The following is an 18,073-nucleotide window of genomic DNA, read 5'->3' as shown; positions in this document are numbered from 1 at the left end:
TTGTAAGGGTACCTTCCACAGAACATGTCACAATTATAAAAGCATCTCCACACACTTTCTTTGGAGACATGTATTTCTGTCAGTATGAGACCTTAATATTCCTCCTCTGAAGATTTATTACTATATCCATTTCAACCAGAAACGCTATCTCTTTTCATTTCTTTGTGTCCTTTCTTATCCCATTTCTTTCTTTCAAGCCTATAATTAACTTTGTGATTATTGTTCTCTATGGGAATTTTCCCATTGCCTCATTGATACTGTAGCCTATAATGGTAACTCCACATTTCTTAAGCATTTATTGGTTTAAAGGCATCATTCACCAAAACTCTTTAAATTTTTAAATTAAACCTTATGATACTGCCCTCACCTAAAGAAATGGTGTCTCCATCCTTATGTTGTTCTACTGAACAGAGCGCAGATATAACCCATATCTGTCCAGAACTCAGTAGGTGAAAAGCAGTTAGTTGAGAATGTATTTGGGGATTGGATAACACAATCAATTAACTGCATATTTATACCCAGGATTTTTTAATGGAAAGGATAATAGGTGTTGATGTATTTTTGACAGTATTCTCATTGCTAAGAGGAAAAAGAATGAATAAAGAACAGCAAGTTTGGAGGAAAATGTAGAAAGAGCACTGAGTGGGAATGAGAAGAGAGAAAACAAGTTCAATTTTTCTAATCTAAATGCTAAGAAGTTCATGTGCGGCAAACTGAATATTTATGTATCCTGCATATTTATATTAAATGTCTCTATAGGAGATGAAAAAGCACTGTGCCAGATGCTTTGGAGGGATATAAACTTGGGTAAGAAAAAACTCCTATTCTAGACTCTAGGAATCAATGGTTCAGAGGCTTGAACACAAATAGCTAAAATATCAATAGAATTCAGCAAGTGAAGCTGATAACCTCTCTTTACTTAAACCTTGAGATTTGACATTGTCAGTAGGTCACAAATATGAAAAAGCTAAAAGAATATTGAAAATTCAGAGGAAAGGGGTATTGCATCCTGCTCAGGAAGAACTCAAGGTAGGAGGCAACATGAACTCACCCTTGAAGAGCCAGAAGAGTACTACAGTGTTTAAAAAAGAGAAGATGGTGTATGAGCGAATAGAAAGTAAAGAAAAAGACTCGTTTAGAGAAAGACAAAATTGTTAAATTTAACTAAGAGTGTCAAATGCATAAAGGGGCTACTTACTGTGAAATGTGAATAGCCTTCAAGTTATAGGCAGATAGTGGAAGGCCTTAAATGCTTTAATGAATTAAAGGTTTTGAGTAAATAACTAATACATTCAGCAGATAACTGAAGAATCACATTTAGATCTGGAGATAGTGATTTGGAGACTATATATGTAGGCATGATAACTATACACAGAGAAAATACAGAGAGAAGGTAGCAAGCATTAAAAGAAAAGAGAGGAAGGCTGAGAACAAGATTCAGAATAAATATCTGTTTACCAAGGCAACAATAGAAAAGGATACAAAGAAGGAGACATAAAAATAATGATTAATTAGTGAATGGAGGGTAGTATAGGGCAGAATATGCTTCAAGTGCCTTTTATTTTAAAAATAGGAGATGAAATACTTTGTACTCTATGTATGATGAGAATAAATAAGTTTGGGTTTTAAAGGTTATACAAATTTCTGAGTTCACTGTGGTGGAAAATTTAATGGGGAATAAAAAACTTTCTGAGAAATAAAAATGTTATTGTGTTGATGTGGATCATGATGAAATTAGCTAATATGCATTGTAGTAGACTTTATGTATATGGTTAATAATATTCTTAAATACATCTCCTGTATTGGACATGGAGTATAACACATGGAAGTTGGATATTATTTGAGGTAATGTTGGTAATAATAAGAATTCTGAAGATATAAAGTAGGTAGAAGAGATAATAGACTGTATAATGCTGAGTTTTGCTGAATAGTTGATAATAATAATGTTTCCAGTTAAGCAAAAGTAGAGCAACAGATTGTGCAAATGGAGAGGCTGAAGTTCATAGTGAGAATGAGAAATAGGTTCTACAAAAGTGAAAGAAATGAAGGAGCTGGGATAGCAACTAATGAATATAGAGGCATTTGCCCTCTATGCATTGCATAGGAGAGTTAGTTTAAAGGTAAGCAAAGAGTCAACATGGTGGGATAAAAAATTATTCACATTAAACTGCAAAATGTAAAATCACTTAATGACTTCCAATATCTCCAGTGATAGAAATGGCTGAGGTGTAGTTATTTAGAGGCTACATAAAATCTGGAGTAACTCACCTCCTGCCAGGTACAAAGTGTTCTTAGAAAATGGTTAAGTTATGGTTGATTCGTTTTTTGAATGAATGATTATGTGAAAGTTTGACTGCCAAATAGATATTCTCAGGTATCAAAAATGGACACTAGGTAAAAATAAGGAGATTGTTCAACTTAAAATTTATTTCCAAATCAAAGCCATTTGAAAGAGTATAAAATTGCCTTTAAAGATTTCTCCCTGTATCCAAAAATAGCCTGCTAACTGTGAATCCCAGTTTAGATCTTCGAATACCTGGGGAAGGGGAGGAAAGAAAAACTGTCCTGCAAATAAAGTGGAAAAAGTTCTTGCTCTATACATTTGAAATAATAGATACAGCCTGGTGATTGTGTGATATTGTATTGCATGGAAACATTTTGTTTTAGAGTGTTTTGATTTCAATTATGTTCAAAAACAGTTAGTATGCATTTTTTAAAGTGTGTCAAAGCAATGAAAGCTTCTTAATAGCAAACTGGAAACTGCCTGACAAAGTGAAACATTTTAATGATGTCAGCTTTTCTGAAGCAAAGCCCAGTCATTGTTAAAATAGAGACAATTTATCTTTTAATTCAATTCTAGTCAATTTTAAGCTATATTCTTTCATAATTCTAACAATAAAAGGTAGTTTGCTGAATTAATATTACTTTAAAAGAATATTTCTTTATCTTTTTCCTACTACATTTTTACAGCAAAGAACATTTAACACAGTTATCTTTGGTGAATTATACAAAATTAGTATTTTACCATTCCAGAAGTCACACACATTTTGGTCTCTATTCAAGATACTTGAGAGCAGCATGAAATTAAATTCTTAGTAATAGAAGACTACTTCAAAATGGTGGGGAATCCAGAAAAAAAAAAGATAGGCTTGAACAAATTGCATGAAATAACAACTTAGAACAAATTACATAAAATAATTTAATAAACAACCAGCATGATATTTTGGTGATGAAATCTTGGGAAAAGTAATTTTGGTAGGGAGAAGATGCACACAGCAAAGCTTAGGTCTAATAAACTCACTGAGAGCTTAGATTCAAAATTCTACTTATGAAAACTGGATTCTGCCTTTAACACTGAGCAAGTGAATATATAAATACACAAACAAGATATAAGTAGAACTTAAAAGTTTAAAATAATTGGCTCTCAAAATCGAGGACCTATATTCATTTAATCATACAAGTATTTCTTTAGGTCTGCTGTACATCAGACACTATGGTTGGCCTGGAAGTGATAAAATTTAGTAATCCATGAATTCTACTTTCAACTTGCTCATATTTTAGTAAAGGAGAAAGACAGAAAAATATAATTTAAATTTCTGTTTAGATTTCTGACTACTTTTATTTGTTACACTTATATGTATATGTAAAATATAGTATACCGTGAAAGTAAAATACTAGATATATATGAAACAATACAGTGTAGAAATTACATCTATAGGCTGTAACTGCTAACAGTCTGGTCTCAACTCCCAGTTCTATTGGTAATCAGTTGTAAGTTACTTTAGGTTTCTCATCTGTAAAATAGTATAATATCTGCCTCAAAGCTGTTACAATGTGGGTTAATGGAATAATGCATTCAATATATATATTAAAGTACATTTCATATTTAATAATTGCTTGATAAATGTTGGTTAAATAGAGGTAGTGTTATGTTACAGATGATGAATAGAAGCTTGCCAGACAGATGGTGGAGGAGTTACTCTGCAAGAAATAGATGTAGAAAAATAATATGGCAAATGTGGTGACACCCTTGATAGCCCCTTTCTTTCTGTCAAGCTTGAAAAACTGGAGTTCCTCCCTTCTTTTTTCTCCATACTTTTTTTCTAGAACATCACAATTATTCCCTTGGTCATAAATGCCATCAAAATGGTGGCATTTGATTATTTTCAAATTTATATCTCTAATGCAAACCTCCCTTTTAAACTCCAGGGTCGAATCTATAACGTCTCACCACCCAGTTCATAAACTGGCATCAGTATCCACCCAGGAGCTCAAGCCAAAGGCAATCATCCTAATTGCTTCCTTTCCCCCATTCTCCATGGCCATACATCAGTAAGTCATCTTGGTACCTGATTTTATCCCCACAGTGTATCTCCACTGCAACTATCCTCTCTGCTGGCCTTCTTCAATAGCATCCTTGTTTTCACAATTCCCTTCCAGTCCTTCCACTAAGAAGTCTGTCCTTATCTTTGCAAACATAAATTGGGCTGTATAATGCCCCTGCTTAAAACTGTCCAGTCGTCTCATTATAGCTCATAAAAAATCACCACCCGTTATCAGATGAAGGTCTAATAAGATCTGTTCTCTGCTTAATTTCCCAGCTACCTTTAAAGCTCTAGACACACAGGCCTTCTGAGTTTTGTGAAACAGGCAAGAGCTTTTTCTTTCCAGAGATCCTCTGCCTGGAATTCTTTGCACACAGTCTTCACCATAGTAGCTCCTTCTCAGTCTACCAGTGTCAATTTAAAATACACCTACACAGTGTAGACATCCTTAGCCATCTGGTTTTACGTATTGTGTATCTATCACTTCCTAGTTATTCTCTCTCATAATACCCTGTTCTTTTAATTCACAGTAAGCTCATAAACTTAAGACAATATCTGCTTTTCTTAAACTGCTAAGATTCTGTGCCACCCAATTAATATCATACCGATTCATTCATTCAACAAATATTTATTAAAAGGCTACCATGTGCTCAGCATGAAGTTATATAATATAGTTTATGTTTCAGAGGGATTATTTGAGCAGAGAGATAAAGATGAATTGCAAAAGAGCAAGAGAGGAACAGGAGGACTTGCTAGTCTGTAACACCAGATAAGAAGTGATGATCTCCTTGACTAGGCTGATTGCAATGGAGATTCAGAAAAATGGATGGGTTTAAACTATTTACTCGGGTAGAACAAATAGGAATTGCTGATGGAATGAATGTGGAAGTAAGAGAAAGTAAAGAATGAAGAATTACTCCAAGATTTTTTACTTGAGCAATTGAATTGATGATGGTAGGGTCAAAACAGGGAGTGAAATTGTTTTGAAAGAAAGATATCAAGATTTTCATTTTGTACATGTAAATTTTGACATGCTTTTTAGACATACAAGTGGAAATATCAAAGTAGCAGTTAAAATATTTGTTGGAAATCCATGTGCAATGTTTAAAATAAATATAAATTTGTTTGTTATCAACATGGAGATAGTATTAAGTGCCAGGCACGATTGTAAGCATTTTATTTATATTATCTCACTTAATACAGTAACTCTATGAAGTAGGTACTGTTATTACTCCCATTTTAGAGATGACAAAACTGAAACACAAAAAGAAGAAGAGACTTGCCCAAAGTCACACAGCTAGTAAGTGCTAAGTCTGGAATTTGAACACAGGGTATCTGTCTCCAAAGTCCATGAATAGATAAGAGAAGTCCCAAGATAAAGCTATCAGACGACTGAGAAGTAGAAGTCACCCAAAACTGACAGAAGAGGTAGAGGAGCTAGTAAAAAAGAATGAGAAGGAGTGGACAGAAGGAAAATCAAGACAAAGTGGTGTCACAGTACGGATGAATTTTTTTCAAAGGAGGGAGAAGCCATTCCCATTGAATTCTGCTGAGGGATAAAACAAGGTACAGAATGAGAAGGATCCCCCTGAATGCGACAACAAAGAGAGTGTTGGGCTGCAATCTCAGTGGAGTTCTGGGAATGGAGAGTGCCTAGAAGGTGAGTGTTGGAAGACAAGGTTATTGCTTGGAAAGTTCCTTTGTGATGTTAAGACGTGATGATGTAGAAAGAATAAAAGAATAAATGAATGTAAGAATGTAATTGGTAATATGGGAGCACACAAGAGGGCATGAAAAATGAAGTTAGAGAGGTGTTAAGTACCACATCACAAAGGTCTTTATATTCCTGAATTTCTCCATGAAAATAATCGCAGTAATTGCTGTTTTGCAAGCAAATGTCTCAGTTTATTATTTCAGAATGACATATGCTACAAGGAAATCAGACCATCATTTTTTAAAGTATTTAATGGGAATGCTTAATAAATGATAATATTTAGGAATTTTAATCTCTCATTTTTGCATATCCAGTTTTTGTTAAGAATAGATAATTGGTAAATCGTCATGTGTAGGTTTTTTTAAATTGTAGTTCAACTTACATATAGTGAAATGCATGAATGTGAAGTACATCATTTGTAGCTTTTGATTTATTATTTATTGTATTGTGTCAGAAATGTTAAGTAATTCAGACTGTGGTCAATCTCATGTCTATTCAGAATTATTTCTCATCTATGAATTTACTCTCAGACCTCTCCACAAAAAGAAAAAGAAAAAAGAAAAATTGAGAATAGAGTGATTAGCACTTTGAAATTTGTTAGTGCTACACAAATGTAAGATACAAATGTAATATAACATGGACCAGAATCACTTTTATAGTAAAACTTCTTCCTATGAAATTATGTAAAAACTGTTTTAATAAACTAGATACATATATGTAAAACTTTTATGAAAGCATCTAAAAGTGATAACTATCTCGGTAGAAAAAAATAGCTGAATATCCTAAGGAAGAAAGTAAACTGTTATTCACTGATACATTATAAAGAAAATTTAGGGGCTTCTTACTGTTGAACCATTTTTAAAGGTCTTCTTGCTAGACTATTGCTGCTAATACTCCTCCCTTTGAACTTAAATGGTGACTATGAGAATGACATGTTTCCAATGACCTCACCCTGTTATGCAATGATTAATCATCATGAGTACAAGTTAAGATCAATCCATGGGAAACTTGTCTTCTCCCATCTAATTTGATTAATGAGTTTTATGGCTGAGATGAATTGTGAAGAAAAAGTTAAAAGTACCTGAAGCAAAGTACAATTGTGGTCCATCTCACATGAATTTTTAGGGAAATAGAAATGATACTAAACATGAAAATTCTATAGTTAGAAAGGGACGGGATTATCCAAAGTGGTTATATATGATCACAAAATATTGCAATATTCTCTATGCTTTGAAAATAAATAACTAATAAATTCCCTACTATTTACTTTCTTGTTGATAGCTACTAACATACTCTAGTAACCAGTGAGAGAGTGATGCTTCTTTAAATTGACATTGTAGGTCATAAGACAGTGTAGTTCTTTACTTAAGTAACAGTAGAATTGCATTTATGACACGTAATTAAAGAATGGCCCATGGCAGCTTTTTAGACCTTAATGATTCAGTGAAAAATATAATAATCTTTTAAAACAGTCAATTGAAGGTAAAGCGCAGCTTCAGTGATTTTTAAAATTCAATACAGATCTACAAATAACAGACATACTCTCTTTGTCACGTTGCGTACAAAATCCTTATTAGCACTAGAACTTATAATACTTACTTTTTAAAAATATGACAACTAACCTTCATTTCTAGGGATCAGATACATTCCTGACCTAAGTTTACAGATTTTTCCTAATATATTTTTTTATACTTTGAATGTTGAAGTTCTTTTGACATTTACTTGTGAAATAAATTTTTTCTTGAAATTTCCTTACTTCCAAATTTCTAGTCTAATTGACATTTGTGTGTGTCAGAATTCACATTTTAGGCTCGTTATTCACACACACATCTTTTATTATCTCACTTACATAGAGACAAAATGGAGAACACAAACTATTGCTAGTACCTGATATGTTCTCTCTTGGGCTTTGGACTGCAGTATAATTCTATCCAGAAATAATGACCATTGTATTAGTTTACTAGGACCGCCATAACAAATTACCACCATCTTAGATGGCTGAAAGCAACAGATATTTATTGTCTCACAAGTCTAGAGGCTAGAAGTCCAAAATCAAGATGTTGTCAGGTCCATGCTCTCTCCAAAGGCTCTAGAGGAAGATGATCCTTCCTTGCCTCTCCCTAGCTTCTGGTGGTTGCAATCCTTGGCATTCCCTGTAGACATATCACTCCAGTCTCTACCTCTGAAATCACATGGCATTCTTTCTGTGTCTCAGTCCAAATTTCCCTCTTCTTAGGAGGACTCCAGTCCCTGGATTAGGACCCACATAAGTCAATTTGGCAGAATCTGTATGAACCAGTAAACTTTCTTTTAATCCATCCTAAATAAAAAGCCACACATATACACAAGAGGACATGTATGAGGATGTTCATTGCAAGCACTGTTTATAGCACAAAACTGTAAATAACTTAAATGTCTATCAGTAGCATTGTAGCAAGTAAATTATCACCTATCCATGCTATGAAACACTGCAACAGTCAAAATGAATGATACAGAAATCTGTGCCCTAATAAAGGATCTTCAAGATATATTTTTGAGTAAACATAGCAGGTTGGTGGCACTATATTACTTAAAGTTATTTTTTCTGGAAATAAATACAGAGCAGGTTCAGTTTGTAGAGCTCTGCAAATCTGTGATAATTAAGATCACATGAACAACGTGTAGAGGAATATTTATCTTTCTGTCCCTCATAGCAGAGTCATTGATCCATCTCATACAATACAAAAGTGGTGTTAAGTCATATGACATAAATTAAAGACAAGGAATGACAGAACACAAAACTCGCTTATCCCGCTAGATTATCTGCCATTAAGCATCTTTCCAACACTTATTCACATGGCAATAAAAGGTTTTATGTAAGCATTAGTTAAGGGTTTATGTTGCATTCTTATAGGTTATCCCAAAGGCACTTCCAGTTCATGGACTCCAAGGTAGAGACAAGGTGTGAACAAATTTAAGTTGTTCTCGTAGGTTTATCCACAAGATCACAGAGCTTTAAGGGTATCAGTAATTGGACAACTATGCCAAAAGCCTGCCTATGGCTTGTTACAATGAATAAATAAATACCTGAGGAACCCAGGCTGTAAGTGACAGACTTTTGAGATGACAAATCTAAAGAGCTACTGTGAGGGGAGTGTAATCTTTCTCTGTTGGATAAATTTGTAAAGAGATAGAAAGAAGACCAACAGAAAAGCACATTGTTCCTCAGTGGGTCCATATCAAAGAGAGAAAAAGTAGGATGAGGCCCCATCTCTAGGACTATATTTAGGGCTGTCATGAATGCCTTTGCCTTTGACATTTGGGCTTATGATAATGAAATTTATATGACCCCATCTGTTATAAAGTTAGTTAGGAAAATGACCTCGTGTCATTTTTATGCACAGAGGATTTGGGGGAGAACGATTATAATAAACACATGTGATGTCATAAACACCAAGTGGCACAGCTCTAACTAAAACTATATATAAAAACACAGAATTCCCACCAACAGTTAAAGCCATAAAAAAGTAAAACAAGAAATTGTATGAATAAAATAAAAGACAAATTATTTATACATGAAGTATTGTAGCTATTTAATAAGCTACATGTTTCATAAAAATCCATTAAATTAGAAATCTTCAGAATTTGTAAGATTTTCAAATAAAGGACCATTTTTTTTCTATTCTTATCATAGGCATCTTTCCAATGAAGAAGTCCCATCAAAGGTCTCCTCAAGTGTGGAAGTAACTCAGAAGTAAAAACACCTTTGGCCTAAAAGCATTCCTCTGGCATATCTTTGTGACAAAGTCTTCCAGGTAAGTAATGAATGCATCTTTTGAAAAGGTAGAAAATTTCACTAAGTTACAGGTCTGTTAATCAATTCGTTCATTTTGTATAATGTCTTCTACTGACCAATCCAAAGAGGTCCAGATGTTCTAATATCTGATCTCTGAGAAAACATCCAAAATACAAATTGGAAGTTTTGCCTTACAGTCATCCAAAATATTACCCAACCAGTAGGTTTTATTCATTTCTACATTTCCTTTGAATGTGTTGAATGAAATATGTATCAGAGGAAAAAGAATTGCCTCAGTAAATTAAAAGTAAAAACGTTAAAGATTGAGGGTATAGTTTCCTCTTTAACTGAATACAGCTCTCATTAACGAGTGGCGTTAATGTTAAGTGATTTTCACAGAAATTGTCCAAATCGGAGAGGAAACTGAGGACATTTTAAGGAACTGAGATAACTCTGTATTGATACAGCAAACCAAATAATGTGGATAATGGTGGAGGTATGACAATAATAAAGACCATAATGTATCAAGGGCTAAGTGCCTGATACTGTGCGAAAGCACTTTATATAGATTTGGTCCTCATAACGATCCTAAGAAGTGGATGTTATGTTCTTCATTCTGTATAGTAGGAAACTGAAGTTTAGCAAAGTTAAAAGGCTGGCCTAAGTTCACAAAACTGTTAATGTTGATACCAGGACTCAAACCCAACCAACTTGGCTCCAAAGCTCAAGTTCTTTAATAAATACAGAGTTGCTAAGAGTGGTTTTAAATCAAGTGTCTCTGAAAAACAATTCAATTCAAACTTGACTTATATTTATTGGTTATACACCCTCTGCCAGTCTGCTCTAGGTGCTTAGGATACAACAGTAACTATATTTTTTAAAAATTCCAAACATCCAGTTCGGGTCGCAGAACAATTTTAACTTGACAAAAACTAGTCCCATATGAACACTTGTCATACAGGAAAATATATTGTTGCCTTTTATTTTTTGAAAGCTGAAAGATGTTAACCATCCTCAACAAGTATGTAGAACAATATGAGAGCTTTGTAACATTGTACTGGGACCATGATTAATGTTTAGTGGTTTAAGGAAAATATATCCATTTAAAATGATACAGCATTCTAATCAAGTAGCAAAATTAAAAGAGGGAAAGGATAATAAATATTGTCATTTCCTGAAGTTTGGTAGGACTTTCCTATTTTTTTCAGTTTCACTTTTTAATCCTGCAAGCATTACTTCAGTGTGTATACATTTATGCTAATCATATACCACAGCCATGGATTCTTCTATCAATATGAAATGTTTTGTACTTGCTGTTTTTGTGCATCTTGTATTGTTATGTGCAATATACAAAATAATGTGTCTAACTATGCCATTTATGCTTTTGAAGGAAAAAGCAAATTACTTACTGAAGAGAATGGCATTTGCATGCATGTGTGTCAGCTTTCAAGCCATTTCCTTCTACAAAATATTGCTTTCTACACTTAGAAAATGCATCCATCCATCAGTTACAAACCATTTCAAAGCACTTTATGAATCTACAGAGCAAAATGTACTTATCTTACATTGGCAGTGTCCCAGCTGTTACAAAATTGCTATTGTCCTAATACTTACAAGGCAATTTTAGCATCAGTTAATAATTTTACAGGATAGATAACTTCTAAAGCATTATAAAATGACAGACATTAAACAATAGCAACTTAGCATTTTTTGAAACAGTTCATGACAGCTTAAAAACTAAAGTGATTTTAATGTATAGTCTATGCAGTTTTAGTTTCTCATTGACAATTCCTTTAGAAGATAAAAATGTGAAAATTCTTTTAAATAGTGGGTGAAAGAATAAAACAAATTTATCTTTAAAAGATATTCAGTGAAAATCTCAATTAGGAATAATGTCTCAAATCTTCCTGTACAGATAGTAGGTGACAAGAATTTGAATTTATTTAGGCAGAAAAAAAAAATGATGGTATCATTTAATGGTAGGGTACCACAAAATAAAAAGGCATATCTATTCATTAAAGCTAATACAAAAAGAAAAATACCATGAACAGCATTTTATATAAATCAGTATGCATTATTTCTTCCTAAACACTGTTTTCTATCAGTCTTAGTTTAAAAGTTTCAGTTAAAGGAAAAATCTGGGTAATTGTAACACATGTGTTCTCTCTTACTCCCTTTATTTAAGTTGTTGGGATAGCCACACAACCCTTTTTTGTCTGGATATTTTACCATTCACCTTTGATAACTAATGCCTTGATGGTACAGAAAGAAAAATAGCTCTAAACAAATTATATTAATTGGTAGTTCGATGCTATACATGTGCAGTCTCTTCAAGAAAAAAAATACTTTTGGTAAGCACCAATGTGCAACAGTGGTTATTTTCATAAATGGATTTATTAAATAAAACCAGTTATTCCATGAATGTTCACAAAGGCCAAGTAATTGACCACATCATCAAAATACAACCTAAATTCCCCTGGTACACAATTACCATCTTCTTCTCTATCACTGAGCACATTGATATTGCATGGGTTCATTGGACACCAGCTACCCTGGAAAATCAAGTACAAGTTGAATTATCAAATGATGTAATTCATGTTCACACATTTAATTTTCTGTAGGATGTTACATGTATGTTTTAATACTGCCATTGTCTCAAAATTATAAAATGAGAAGTTTGCATAATTTCAGCCTTTTTCACGGCACCAATATACCTAAAGAAAAGTGTAATTCAAAAAGTCTCAAATACTTTTGCAGTATGCAGTACAAGCTATTATTAAACAGTTGTGTACTGTAAGACATACAAATCCTTATTTGACTCCTATTAGAAGGTGCATATTGTAAAATAGATCAAATTGCCAGACAGTCTATACTACCAGCTCCACAGAGGTAGGGAAGATGTCTCTCACAGATTACTTCATTCCTGTCATCACACACCCTGCCTGGAACGTAGTGGGTGCACCATAGGTGTTTGTTTACTGACTGATTGACTGAACTTGTCTGATTCAATTAACTATTTCAATCCTACGTTAGCTATTTTTTAAATTCACATTTTAAATATCAAGCTCTTTTCTCAGTGTACATGTAGAGAATAGCTCTTGAAAAGAATACACTTGACTCTGACTTAGAAATCAAACAACCACTTCTTGTCAACATTAATTGAGAAATATAAATATTTCTATTAAAATTATTCTATTATATACTTACATGTCACAAACCTATATCTTTAATAAAATTATTCATATCAATAATATGAAAGACTCATATCTACAATGCAAATATAGAAAATGAAGGTAATATATTAGATGCTTCTTTCCTTTTGCCTTCATATATCATCAAACTAATAACAGACTTATTTAAATTATCAAATATTTATTTACTGTAGGCTTGGCTAATATGTTTATTATTAACTAGTCTTGAATATAACATGTTATATACAACATAACTGAATAAAAAATATAAATAATTCTTGGTACTGAAAGAATAACATTTTAATTAAAGTTCCACTTTCAAAGTACCATTAAACTCAATCATTTTTGAAACTCATCCTCAAAATGCACATCTATCTCCCTAATTTTTAGCAAGAATGTATTTAATGACAGTGGTACTGAATTACCTCTGAATGAGTGAATATAGAAACAGAGAAAAACTTATTTATTTGGAGAGAATGCCACAGGGGCGGGAGTATGAAATTTGGCAAGCCCCAGTTTTCACAAACAAGGAAGCAGCCTAAGACTTTCCATCATCTTTTATTACTGGGTTCTGAGATATTTCAGACACTCCAGCATGCAATCTTTGAAGTGTGTTTGTAATAAAATCTCTTGAATTGATCTTGAGTAGGTTTCCACTTTCCTCGTCACACCATTACATGGCCATCCTCCATTGGTACCATCTATGTTTAACCAAATGTGAAGACTTTCTGATGCTGCTCTCAAAAGAGATCAGATATTTAGCCTGCAGGGCAACGAACCTGAGTTCATATCCTAAATTAAACCTGGACACAGTACCTGGAAATGAGACTACCCCACAGGAGGATTCTACAGTAGATTTTTAAGCATATGACAAAGAATTTCAATAGATATTTATCATGTTGTTGAATCCCTAAATCTAAAAACTTGTTGCTAACTTAGTTTTCTTTGCCAACTTCTCATACACACCCGCATAGGATGAATTATTAATATAAACAAATTACTTTTTAAAGTTGTTTGTATTATTCAGACACACATCAACCGCTTTCAGCAAGAAACCCTGAAGAGCAAAATATGACTATTTAAACAGGGAAATTACTTAAAGGAGGTAATAGCATGATGTTCTACATTTTGAGTATGACTCTAGATACCATGCTATTTCCAAGGAATTGGTCCAGAATGAGCATACCTGAAATGTCCTCCTAAGATTTCCCATTGTTTTGATTGGTCTAGTCTAAAACAGGCAGACCCAAATCTAAGGAAAAATACAGACTATTCTGATTTCTGGGATATCCTATACACTAAAGTCAACATGATCCTGCACCTCTGGAGTTCACTAAGAGTCACTCTGCCCAGCCCATCTCAGACTCATTTCACTGAAACTGCCACTTTGAACAGCTGCGCTATAGCTATTGTCCACTGATGGGAAAATGTCTCTTCTTGATGTGAATGCAACTTGTTAGAAATAAATGATCAACCTTGTTCGAACTGACCCACAGATTTAAGTTGGCCCTCACACCACAGTAGCACAAGCTCAGACCTCCTGTAAATAATATCAATAACTCGATGAGGGTATATAAAAAGCCTAGAATGGCTTTATCCTACATATGTTCAATAAGGTGTTAATATTTCAGCATGCACTCTAGAGCTAGAATGCTTGGATTCAAATCTTAGTCTAGCATTTTTACTGTGTGTCACCTTTGGAAGATTGCTTGGCCTCTCTAAACACATTTCCTTATTTTAGTTTAATCATAACTCTCCCATATACTGTTTCTTCAATATGGTAAGTAACAAACCATCTCTTCCTAAGTTTAAGTCTGTTAACATAGTAATGGCAGATTTTTTTCTTCTCTGTAAGTAATGATGTTTATAATGGTTAAATGTTTCTATTGTATCATTTAACAAGAAAAAAATATTATTCAATGTCTACCAGAGATGTAAGATAGAGGGACTGTGTCTCTCAGTTGAAGGAGCACCTGGTAATAGTTCTGGGATTAGTATTGCTATTCTCATACATGAACAATACCTAGTAATGCCAAAATATGTTGTTGTTGTTGTTATTTTTCTCATGCATCACCACGCATGATTGGGCAAGAGAAGTTCCTTAGAAATCACTAAATTTTTTGTCTTTTAAGATATAAAAAAAAATCTCACTTGCAACTACTCATCCTAAATTAAATTGTCTAAAAGTTGTACCTTTACAGTAATTTGCAACTCGAAAATAAGAAAAATTGAGAAAATCACTATTGCCCATATGTAATGTAATAGTGAAAAAAGACAGAAAAGCTTTTATAAAAAATAGCTATATATTCAAGACTGCTTGTAAAAGCAACAGATATCTTCAAGACAAGATGTCCTCTTTTTTCCAATGACTTAAATCAGTTTACCATTTTTGTTCTGTATAAATATAAAATTTTCAATAAGATTGAAAAATATAATCTTGTAAAGAATGCAAGTCCATTCTTAGCATCTTAGCACATACAAAAAAATCATTGGTTAAAAATTATGGTTAAATGCACATAAAAATTAGAAAATTAAATCATGTTATTTTCAAAGTAAACAACATTTTCAGAATTCACTCTTTTCTGTACCTGTACCAAATGCCTGTACATTTGACTCTAAGGCTTTGATTTCTCAACAAACTCTAATATTGCATGAGTTATATTCAACTATTAAATCTTCACACATATTACTCCATTTGTCCACACTCATCTTTTGATCCTATTTTAGATTTAAATAAAACTTTCTTTAAATTCCTCACATTTCAAAGGATGGAACTAGGATTCTTATGATAGCAATAGTGTTTTCTCCAAGAATTTCTTGAAACATGAAGGTTCAGATCATGAATAGCTTTTTCAATCATATGCTCTCAAATTGTAACATTTTATTTATCATATTCCCATAGAAAATTTCAAAGTTATTTATGATATGTATGGTCTTTAAGTAGAAGGAGCATATGATGATTTTCCATAGCTGAGAACATTTATAGTACAGAAAGGCAAAGTGGCAAACTTAAGGTTGGCTATGGGCAAACTTTTTTTATAGGATTGACTAACCTTACAAAAACAAGTAGGGAGGAGAATCATGGGCTTTGCTCTTCAGAGATCACTATTCCACACTTCTTTAGTACTCTACTCAAAGTGATTTGTGATTAATCTACTTCAAACAGTCAGCAAAATATACACTGACTAGTTGGTGTTTTTTACATGCTATGGGGATACAAATGATGTGTAAGAGATCAACCTGGCCCTCAGGGACATAACAGTATAACCAGGAAGATAAAATTAAACTTCAGGGAACTAACTTGGGAGGATCATTAGGTATTAAAATGTATAGAGCAGTCTATAAATCTGCCAGAGGTAATATTTTTAAATACTTCTCAGTGCATCTTGAGAGGTACTCAATTATGAGTTTCTTTCCACACAACACTTTTGCTACTTCATCCAAGTAAAGGATAAAGTGAATGTCTTGTAAGGAAGAAGAAGGGTAGGAACCAAGGCAGTTTCTGTCAGATGGAGAAATAAAAAAGCCCTCCATCTCCAGGAGAAAAAGCCAAGAAAGAAAAAAAAAAATGAAGGAAAATGTGTGAAGTCAATCATGAGTGTATTTTCTTACCATTCCCCCATTCCCCAGAGAGCGGGGGAGCCAGGAATTGTACATAACAGAGGGTGTGTGTGTGTGTGTGTGTGTGTGTTGAGTCACAAGGAGTATTTATTTCAATTTGGCCTGAACATTAATTTTACTTGTGGAAGTCAGAAATCATTGTTAACTTTAACTGACACCGTTTTTCAGACCACTGGAACTCACTAGCATTGATGCATGTTGAAATAGTCTCTCAAAACACTTGAATTATCTTAGATGAGACAGATTCACTAGGGTAAACTGAAGTTTTTTGAAAGTTTTTTTATTGAATTCAGACTTCCAGAAAAGTTGCACAAATTATACAAAGAATTCTTGTTTACCTTTCACCCAGCTTCCCACAATTTTGCATCTTATATAACCATAGTTCAGTTATTAAAACCAAGAAATTTTATATGTGGAAACTAAAAAATAAAACAAATGAACAAATATAACAAAACAGAAACAGACAGATACAGATAACAAGCTAGTGGTTACCAGAGGGGAGGGGCTGGGGAGGCCAAAATAAGTGAAGGGAATTAAGAGGTACAAACTACCAGGTATGAAATAAATAAGTTACAAGGATATATTTGTATAGCAAAGGGAATATAGCCAGTACTTTGCAATTACTCTATATGGAGTATAATCTATAAAAATATCAAATCACTATAATGTACACCTAAAACTAATAAATATTGTAAGTCAACTATAGTTCAATTAAAAAAAAAGAAATTAACAATGATGCCATATTATTAACTAATATGCAGGCCTTATTAGAATTTTGCCAGTTTTTCTGCTAATATCCTTTTTATCTGGTCCAAGGTTCAATCCAAGTTCCCATATTGCATTTAGTTGTTTTGGGGGGTTCTTCAATCTGTGATAGTTCCTCATTATTTCATGTTCTTGACACTTCTGAAGAGTTCATGCCAGTTATTTTTTAGAACATCCCTCAATTTGTGTTCGTCCAGTGTTTTCTCATAATTAGATACTTGTTACTATTTTTTGGCAAAAATAAAACAGAAGTGAGGTTACGTCCTTCTCAGTACATCATATAATGGAATATATGATGGCATTATATCCTATTACTGGTAATGTTAACTCTGATCACATGGCTAAATGGTGTCTGTCAGGCTTCTCCTTTCAATGTTAATATTTCCCCCTTTGTAATTAATAAGTATTTTGTGTGGAAATACTTTAAGATTATGTAAATACCCTATTTCTCATCACTCATTAATTTTAGCATCCACTGATGGTTTGAGCAATATGTATATAGGTAGATAGATTTCACAAATATTACTGTGGTGTTTCAATGAGGTATCACCTCACACTGGTCAGAATGGCCATCATCAAAAAATCTACAAACAATAAATGCTGGAGAGGGTGTAGAGAAAAGGGAACCCTCCTGCACTGTTGGTGGGAATGTAAATTAATACAGCCACTATGGAGAACAGTA

The sequence above is a fragment of the Physeter macrocephalus genome, chromosome 11 (assembly GCF_002837175.3).
Source record: "Physeter macrocephalus isolate SW-GA chromosome 11, ASM283717v5, whole genome shotgun sequence".
NCBI lineage: Eukaryota > Metazoa > Chordata > Mammalia > Artiodactyla > Physeteridae > Physeter > Physeter macrocephalus.
The sequence above is the reverse complement of the archived record's forward strand: the minus strand, read 5'-3'. Positions refer to the sequence as shown.